Genomic DNA, 9,345 nt, shown 5'->3' with positions numbered 1-9,345 from the left:
ACACAATGGTTTAATGTAGTATAAAGCTAGGCTATATAAACTATAAAAACAATGTCAGTGAGTGAGTGAAATCACTGTGTGAATGTGTGCGCATGCACTGTCATTGGGTTGGGTTGCAGTGTAAGGGAGGGGGGGGGGGGGGGTCACAAACCCCTGCCTAAAGTTTTTTGGGGGTTGCGGCTCAAAAAGGTTGAGAACCACTGACAACACTGAGGGCCCTATCTTATCAAAAAGTGGTCATTTAGCGTTTGTGCTCGTTTAACGCTGGTGCAATGCAATTTGGGGGCGTGCACAAGCGCATGCCTGTTATAATTGTACTGGGCATAGGCGTGCCACATGCCAAAGCAGGCGTTTCAGCGCTAAAATGTGGGGATAGATGGCATTATCCTATTGTCAACAGCGCGCAATTACTTTAATATATAGCTATTGAAATAGGCTAGAATTAAATACTCACACATCCCTACCCTATTAAAGAAACACATATTTTTACATGTGTATGTTATAGCCTATATCAGACCAGGGCAACTGGTATCAAATATTGGTGGTTAAGACTGAATAATAGGAACGCACAAAAAGGTGAGGACCAAAGCAACTCAGCAGGCAACTATAATATCAAAGCGAAAAAATGAGCTGCTTAGAGTTTAAAGATAAATAAATTTAAATTTAATAAGAAGTCATTTGTACCTGCGTACTTCACAGAGTTAACATACAGTGTACATCTTCACAAGTGGTTGATACGGGCAACAACAAAAAACGCAACGCGTTTCAACCGTTGGTTTTCATCAGGCTGTATATATACAGCATCTGTAAACGTGCTGGACAACGTCTCGGAGCAATGCGGAGGTTGGCCAACAAGCTTGATCCTAGAGGCCGAGCCAACATCTACAAAACCCAGGTCAGGAGCATCATGGAGTACTCCTGCCTTGCCTGGATGAATGCCTCACAAACAACTCTCAGGCAGCTGGATAATATCCAGAAAAAGGCAATTAAAATCATAGGTGTGGATGAGGACTCTGCCCATAAGGATTTTGCCATCACCAAGTTGAGCCATCGCAGAACAGTTGCTGCGACAACTGTTATTTTCAAAATGCACACTACCAAGTGCCCGGCAGACCTGAAAGCGCTGCTACCCCCCGCTCATGTCCCAGGTCGAACCACCCGGAGGCTCCCACCCAACCATGCCCTGTCACTGCCCAGGGCAAACACTAAATGCCTGGACAGGAGCTTTCTCCTCTCTGCCATAGCAACATGGAACAGCCTTCCCCCCGCGGTTGTTGGAGACATTACATCAAGCAGTGTTGATGGCTTCAAGAAGAGACTGAACAAGCACCTCCTCAGCACAAGACCCTAAAACTCAAGGACTTCTATTTATCATACTTACATCAGTCTCACATATATTTATGAGTAGCTGCAGATCAATGCTAGGCTCTCTGAATGTTGTTCATGAAGCCTGTATCTGTAATAGCATAATAAAAAAAAAAAAGAAAAAGAAAAAAAAGAGAGGTTTGGGCGTTGACCGTGCCAAAATAGGCGTTCCAGCTCAATGTGTTAGAAAAAAAGGCCTTGGGTGCTCTCAATTTTAACGCCACCAAATAGCTGGTCTTAGCGCAAAAAATACTCTACGGCAGGCGTACGTTGGAGCGCAGACAGCTATTCTCCGGCGCAGTGCAGGAAATCCTCGCTTGGATAGGCCCATTACGCACGGCTCGCGCGAGGATGATTTTCAACTAACCTACACTGCAGAAAAAAACACACCTTGATTTAACAATCAGAATTAGTTTGTCATGGTTTTGTGCAAAAAAGTGATTTACGGTTTGAATTCGATTACCAGGGGAACGAGGGTCTGCGGGGTGGGAGTCTGTGTGTAGCGCGGGGAGGGGTGCTTTGTGTTCGGCTAGTGTGCCGTGTCCTGGAGGGGGGTTTTCCCGGAAAATGTGTGAGCTGGGCCGGGTAGACAGGCCGGGTGGGTCGGTGCACAGGATGGGTAGAGGCATCTTTCGTGATGGTTTCCCCGTGGCGAGTAGGCTATTGGAGTCGTAGCCTACTTCATGTGTTTTATGTAAAAACTGTGATCGACAACACTATGGTCATTTTCCCCCTTACAGTGAGGCAGCGCTGTGCGCGCTCCGGCGGATATTTCTGGCAGCAAATCACTTCCTGACACAACACCGGCCAGTAGGCTGTAACCATTGATAGTATACAGTTACCTCTCTCCCTGCAATTGCACCATGCAACAATAGCTTAACCCGAGTGGACAATTCTGGTATAGGCTATTGAAATAGGCTAGAATTAAAATCTCACACATCTACCCTATTAAAGAAACAAATATTTTTCATGTGTAGGCCTATGTTATAGCCTATATGAACGAAACGTCTAATTACAGTAAGCGCACGCTTTGGGACATCACTGCGTAATTGCCTGGCGGCCCTCTCTCTCTTCCCTCTCTCGCTCTCTCTCCCCCTCTCTCTTTTCTCTCTCTCTCTCTCTGTTTCTCTGCTTGCTCTCAGCAAGAAAGAAGGCGGTGATGCTGTTGCTTTTAAGGGGAGTGATCTCACCTTGTGAATCCTATATGGGCATAAACACGCCTATGGACGTTTGCGCCGACATGCGCCGAGATGACGTGAAGCGCAGCGGGCCGACGCGCCCACAATTAGGGCTTTGCGCGGCGCGATTCCAGCAAAACGCAAATGCAAAATTACCGCCGTTGCGAAGATAGGGCCCTTTGTCTGTCATCCTCAGAGGGTGGTCTTGACCTCCTTGACATTCGTAAATATCAGCTTTTTTTCCCCCCCCAGATTTTTTATCCCATTTTTATCCCCCATTAGTGCTATTTTTTAAATTTATTTATCCTGGTCGCTACTCCACCCTCTGCCAATCTGGGGAGAGCCGAAAACTGGCTCCATGCTTCCTCCGAGACATGGGCAGTTAGCCAGCCGCTTTTTTTCACCTGACAGGGGAAGCTTCACCGGTAGGACATAGCATGTGGGAGGATCACGCTATTCCAACGAGTTCCCCTCCCTCCGAACAGGCGCCCTTAACAACCAGAGGAGGCACCACATCAGCAACAAGGATGTTGCATGTTTTGGTGAAGGGGGTTCCTATATGAAGGAAACCCCCGGGAGGCACGGGGAGAACATGCAAACTCCACATAGAAAGGCCCTTTTAACGACCCCACCTGGGCGGTGGGCACTCGAGGACATGCGGACGGGCACGCATTCCTTCAGCATTGACAGCGTCCCAGGTGGGAATCGAACCCAGGACCTTCGAGCTGTGAGGCGACAGCGCTTACCACTGCACCACCGTACCCCTCCCGTAAACATCAGCTTAGTGCACACCTGCGCGTTCTAGCCGACTGGGTGCACAATAAACCCACCTCTCTTTGGTGTGACATAGAAAGCTCCATGTCAAAATTCCCATTAACAAACTTATTATTTATTAAAAAACCCTACTTCTCTGAAACTTGCCTATAACAGCCGTATTACAAGCTGTACAGTTAAAGCATGGCAGAGTATAAGGAAGTTAGAGGGTAGATTTCGGATCACCTTTCTCTTCACTGTGTGACAACCCTGATTTTATATCAGGAGTAACGGACATTGGTTGCCGCGCTTGGGCAACAAAAAGGCTCTCTAATTTGTATGGTTTAATGGAGGGATCCACCCTGAGGTCTTTTAGCCAATTAAGCGAAATATGCCAATCTGTTACTTTCAGATCAGGAATTTTGTTAGAAAGGACACCACAATCCTTGAGAACCAAAATGTATCCCACTGTGAGAGCCAGCTTTTCTTACAACGGATGGGCAATTCCATAAGCTCCTTTTATAACATACTTAAGGAATATGACTCTACATCTACACTCCATCTCAAGGAGAAGTGGGAAAGGGATCTCAATGTAACATCTGATGATTGGAAGGAAGCTTGGGAGAATGCAAAAACTCTGAGTGTCTGTAACAGAGTTTAGGCAATTCAACTTAAGATCTTGCACAGAGCCCACATATCTCCCTCTCACCGCCATAAATTTAACATTAACTTTTCCCCTGCATGTCCCAAGTGCAAAACAGAGACAGGCAGTCTCACTCACTGTCTATGGTCATGTAGGAAAATACAACAATTCTGGCATACAGGAAATTAATACCATCCTGTCCATCGATATAGAGAGTGATCCGTTACACATGCTACTAGGGATACCGACTGGCCTTATTAATGATAACTATAAAGGGAAACTCTACAAAATGTTAACATTCTGTGCAAGGAAGTGCATTCTGTTGAACTGGATAACTGACAAGCTTCCTTCCAAAACACAGTGGCACAATGTGATCTTTAAATATGTATAATTAGATTATTTGACATGCATTTTACATCACAGCAACACCGTATTTCATAAGATGTGGGAACCCTTCATTGGTGTAAATATTCTTACAAGAGGGTTTGAATAGTACAGACTTATGTGACGCCTAGTAATTAAATTTTTCTTTTCTTTTTCTGCTCTTTCATTTGATGTAATTCCTGAGTCATATGCCTGTTTGAATGCGTGAGTTGGTGAGCTTATGTTGTTTTGGTTAAGTCCCCATCCCTCCAATCCCCCTCCCTATGCTATTGTTCACTATTGTTTTTGTCTGTGAGTTGTTGTTACTTTCTTTTAAATCAAAATCCAATGAATATATTATAAAAATAAAATGGCCATACGAATGATAATTTTAATAATTTTGAGCTTAATTGAGTGCCAATGACGACAATCGTCGTCATTTCCAATACTAACGTAGAGTGCCAATGACGACGATTGTCGTCAATTGCGTTTTTTGACGGTGGGACGTGGATCAAAGCCTAATAGATCTCCTGTAAAATTTTGGGGCATGTTGAATGTGTATAACCTATTTTACCGACCCATTATGTGGCGACAGTGCTCTCCAGATTAGAGAAAGTTGAGTAAAAACAGCAGAAAAAGCCATGAGGAAACCATTCTCATGAGAATGGTTTGGCTTTTCGCTGTCGCGCTGGGAGCTGGCGCACAACGGTGGGGGATTCCGAAAATAGACTCTGGGTGCAGCACACTTTGAAACGCGCAGCAGAAAGCCCAGAAAGCCCAGAATCGGACGCAGCTTCATCCCAGCTCACAACCGAAACCCCAGAAACGAGCGAGCCCGATCCAGACTCCCCCGACGAGCGGCCGCCATCCAGGCAGCAGAGACTCGCCTGACACACGCTGCAGAGCGAGCAGAGCCACCAGAGACACACCCACGGAGGAGGAGTTTGCACTTGAGGGGGGTAGGGGTGCTGTTATATTGAAGGAAATTACTGTTCAGATGTTTCAGGTCAGAAAATATTAGCTTCAGAGTCAGTGATTTGCTTGAAATGCTTCATTTCACAAAAGGCTGATTATCTCAGCTTCTATATGGAAACGCCTGTTTTTGCTGTTTTTGACCTATCTTCTCCGGCTGATAACTAAAGAACGGAAAATGATATCAATAAACTTTTTTTTGCTGCTGATACAATAGAGTCTCATCGTTCTTTGTGCGTGTTTGGTGTTTACATAGTAATATCACACAATATTCTGTGGGCCTTGAGAAATCACTGAAAACGCTCTGAAACACTGGCACTGGGAGCGTCCGTTCTCCAAAAGTGGCTGGCACTCAATGAGTTAAAGGGATAGTTTGGTTTGTTTGAAGTGGGGTCCTATCAGCTAGTTCGATACACTAACTTAATTAGGTACAGTGTTCTGGAGGCTGGGCGCATTGTGGAACGAGACCGCGCACTCAGAGCAGCACCCAAACCACTGCCAAACCAACCTTTTCTCTAAGTACGGGGGGTCAACAACTAAAACGTAATTTAGCCACCTAAAACAACGCCCACCTAAACAAATCGATATCCGTGTACATGAACGCTCTATTTTGACAATTTTCAACGCTTTACTTTTCCGCAAAACAGCAGTTTCATTCGGCACTGCTTTTTCCTCCCAACCGTACAACTACCGCATTCCTCCGCTAAAAGCCAGCACAGAGCACAGAGCCGCGGTTTACAAAACAGGAAGGCTTAGAAGAGAGATAAAACACTGACTTACTTTAGAGACAACAAGTCACCTGGCCTCTCACGTCTGGGACGTTTTCCACAATTTATCCTGGGAATGGTGAAAAAGGTCTGCAGGGCACCCAGGCATTTAGGCAGCAGGCGCATGATCTCTCTTTCTGCCTGTTCACTCTCTGCAAAAGTTCCTCTTCTGTATATTAGTCTCTCTGGTTCATAATTGTATCCTCTTGTCACCAAGGTGAATGGCATATCATCCTCGCTATCAAAATCACTCATATTTTCGTTCGTGTATTCTATTTGTTGTGTCTTCACTAACAAACCGGGAGAAATAAAATACCCCCAAATAACTGCGGAGTAATCCAGTGCTGCGGCTCTGCAGGCTTTTAGCGGAGGAATACGGTAGTGATACGGTTGGGAGAAAAAGCAGTGCCGAATGAAATGACTGATTGGCGGAAACGTAAAGCGCGGAAAATTCTCAAAATAGAGCGTAGCCTACATGTACACAGATATCGATTTGTTTAGGTGGGCGTTGTTTGAGGTGGCCAAATTATGTTTTAGTTGTTGACCCCCAGTACTGAGAGAGAAAAAGCTGGTGAGGCTGCTGCTCCTGGTGCCGGATCTCGTTAGACGCTGCGCCCCGCTTCAAGACCACTGTACCTAATTAAGTTAGTGTATCTCACTAGCTGATAGGACCCCACTTCAAACAAACCGAACTATCCCTTTAACACGTTCACTGGCGTGGACGAGATATCTCGTCAAGCAGAAACCAACGGTTGACTGCCGTGGACGAGATATCTTGTCCAAAAAAAAAAAAAAAAATTTTGACGGTGGGACGTGGATCTAACCCTTTTACATCTCCTATACAAATATGGGAGGTATTGAATGTGTATAATCTATTTTACCGACCCACTAAGTGGCGACAGTGCTCTCCAGACGAGAGAAAGCCAAGATAAAACAGCCGCGTGAGGAAGCCATTCTCATGAAAATGGCTTGGCGAAAACGCTTTCGCTTTCGCTTTCGCGCTGAGAGCTGGCGGTGGGGGATTGCAAATTTGCATAATAGATTATGGGTGCAACACACTTTGAAACACGCAGCATAAATAAGACCAGAATCGCAAAAGCTTCATCAAAGCTCTCAACCGAAACCCCAAGAAACGAGCGAGCCCATCCAGACTCGCCCAAAGAGCCGCCGCAGGCAGGCAGGCAGCAGCAGCAGCAGCAGAAACTCGCTTGTGACACGCCCGCTGCATGCAGAGCCACGGAGGGAGGAGAAGAACACACACGGAGGGAGGAGTTTGAAGGAGAGGGGGGTTTCCTGCTGTTATGGAGGAAATTACTGTTCAAAACTATTGTTTAGATGTCTGACGTCTTACTGATGCCAAAAATAAATTTAAAGTGACTGTTCTATCGAATTTCACAAAAAGCCATTTATCTCAGCTTAAATTTTCAGACGCTGAAACCATGCTGTATTCAAATGCTAATGCCTACATTACTACTAACTCTACAAACTAACTCTTTTAGACAGAGAAAGTTATTTTGAGATATTTTGTGTTCACAAAATACTAGCAGAAAATAATCCTCGGCTCTTGAAAGATGAGCCAGAATCCTAAAAAAAAGACGGTTGGCAGAAGCTACCTAACCTACAGTAAAAAAAAAACGGTTGGCAGTGAATGTGTTAATATGAATCCTAATTAGGGGTTCCAGCCCCTTTGGGGCTGGAAACCCTATTGTAATTGTTATGTTCATTATTCTTATTCTTATTCTTCTGAGTGCTTTTCTTCTTTCTTAACTCATTGGCTGCCAGCCACTTCTGGAAAACGGATGCTCCCAGTGCCAGCCCTTTCAGAGCGTTTTCAGTGATTTCTCAAGACCCACAGAATATTGTGTGATATTACTATGTAAACACCGAACACGCCCAAAGAACGATGAGACTCTCTTGTATCATCAGCAAAAAAAAGTTTATTGATATCATTTTCCGTTCTTTAGTTATCAGCAGTAGAAGATAGGTTGGTTTCACCAAAAACAGACGTTTCAAACTAGAAGCTGAGATAATGAGCCTTTTGTGAAATGAAGCATTTCAAGCACATCACTGACTCTGAAGCTAATATTTTCTGATGTAGTGACACCTCAAAAATAATTTCCTTCAATAAAACAGCGAAAACAAAGGAATTTTGATGGCAAAATAATATTTTTTAGCTGCAACCAGCCCCTGCGTGCGCAGACCCTACACCTTCTTGCTGGTCTTGATTTACTGCTGGTGGGCATCAGGTATTCCAGCTTGTGTTTGCCAATCTGTCCATCGAGCCTGCTGTCTAGGTCGGTGTTGTATGGTGCCCTGCGTGCCCCACCCCCCTCAACTGCAAACTCCTCCGTGGGAGTGTCTCTGTTGGCTCTCTGCTGCACAAATTTTCTGCTGCACGTTTCAAAGTGCGCTACACCCAGTCTATTTTGACAGCGCTCCGCCGTTTTTGTGCGCCGGCTCCCAGCGCTTCCAGCTGAGAATGATTTGGCTTTTCAGAAAGACGCTGGTGTCGGGTGCTCCTTTTCTGGCAACTAATCATGTGGAGGGGCTATCGCAGCGGAGACGGAGGGGCTCAATTGTGGGAGCAGATTGGCTGCTGTTCACAGCTAACGTTACAGCATGCATCGGTTTCCGTTTCCCCAAGGCTTCTTCTACTCTTTTTTCTCATCTTTCTCTAATCCGGAGAGCACTGTCGCCACCTAATGGGTCCGTAAAATAGCTTATACACCTTCAAAATCCCCCATACTTTTACAGGAGATGCATCAGGCTTTGATCCACGTCCCACCGTCAAAAAACCCAATTGACGTCTTTAGACATCATTGGCACTCTACGTTACTATTTGAATTGACGTCTTTAGACGTCATTGGCACTCAATGAGTTAAGCATTTGTTCAAGGCTTGAACCCTTGATATTACCGCTTGCGGCTATATCTTAATATTTTATTTCATGGCCAGATGTGGCCTTTCTTATCTCATAGTGCAAGTCGAGTTGTTTATATGTGCTCTACCTAATTTTGTACATTCATGATGCCCTTCTGCTGCCTATGATTTTGAGTGAACATTGTTTTCATCATCACATTTTTCCAATCACTTGTGGATTGTCAAAGAAAAATATATTTTGATCAGAGAATGGTCACAGCTTTTTATTTTAGAGTGCTCCAAATCACTCCAGTGATCTCCCCCCCTTCTAAATAGCGTCCCCAAGAACTGAGTATTATGTTCTGAATTGTGAAGACCTATGCCACTGGTCCATTTTGTGAATGTACTCTACTGCACCACCACTATTTGTGTCCTTATAAATAAAT

This window comes from Poromitra crassiceps, assembly GCF_964638095.1.
Source record: "Poromitra crassiceps genome assembly, contig: HAP1_SCAFFOLD_1098, whole genome shotgun sequence".
In the NCBI taxonomy this organism is placed as follows: Eukaryota; Metazoa; Chordata; class Actinopteri; order Beryciformes; family Melamphaidae; genus Poromitra; species Poromitra crassiceps.
Note: the sequence above shows the minus strand (reverse complement) of the source record.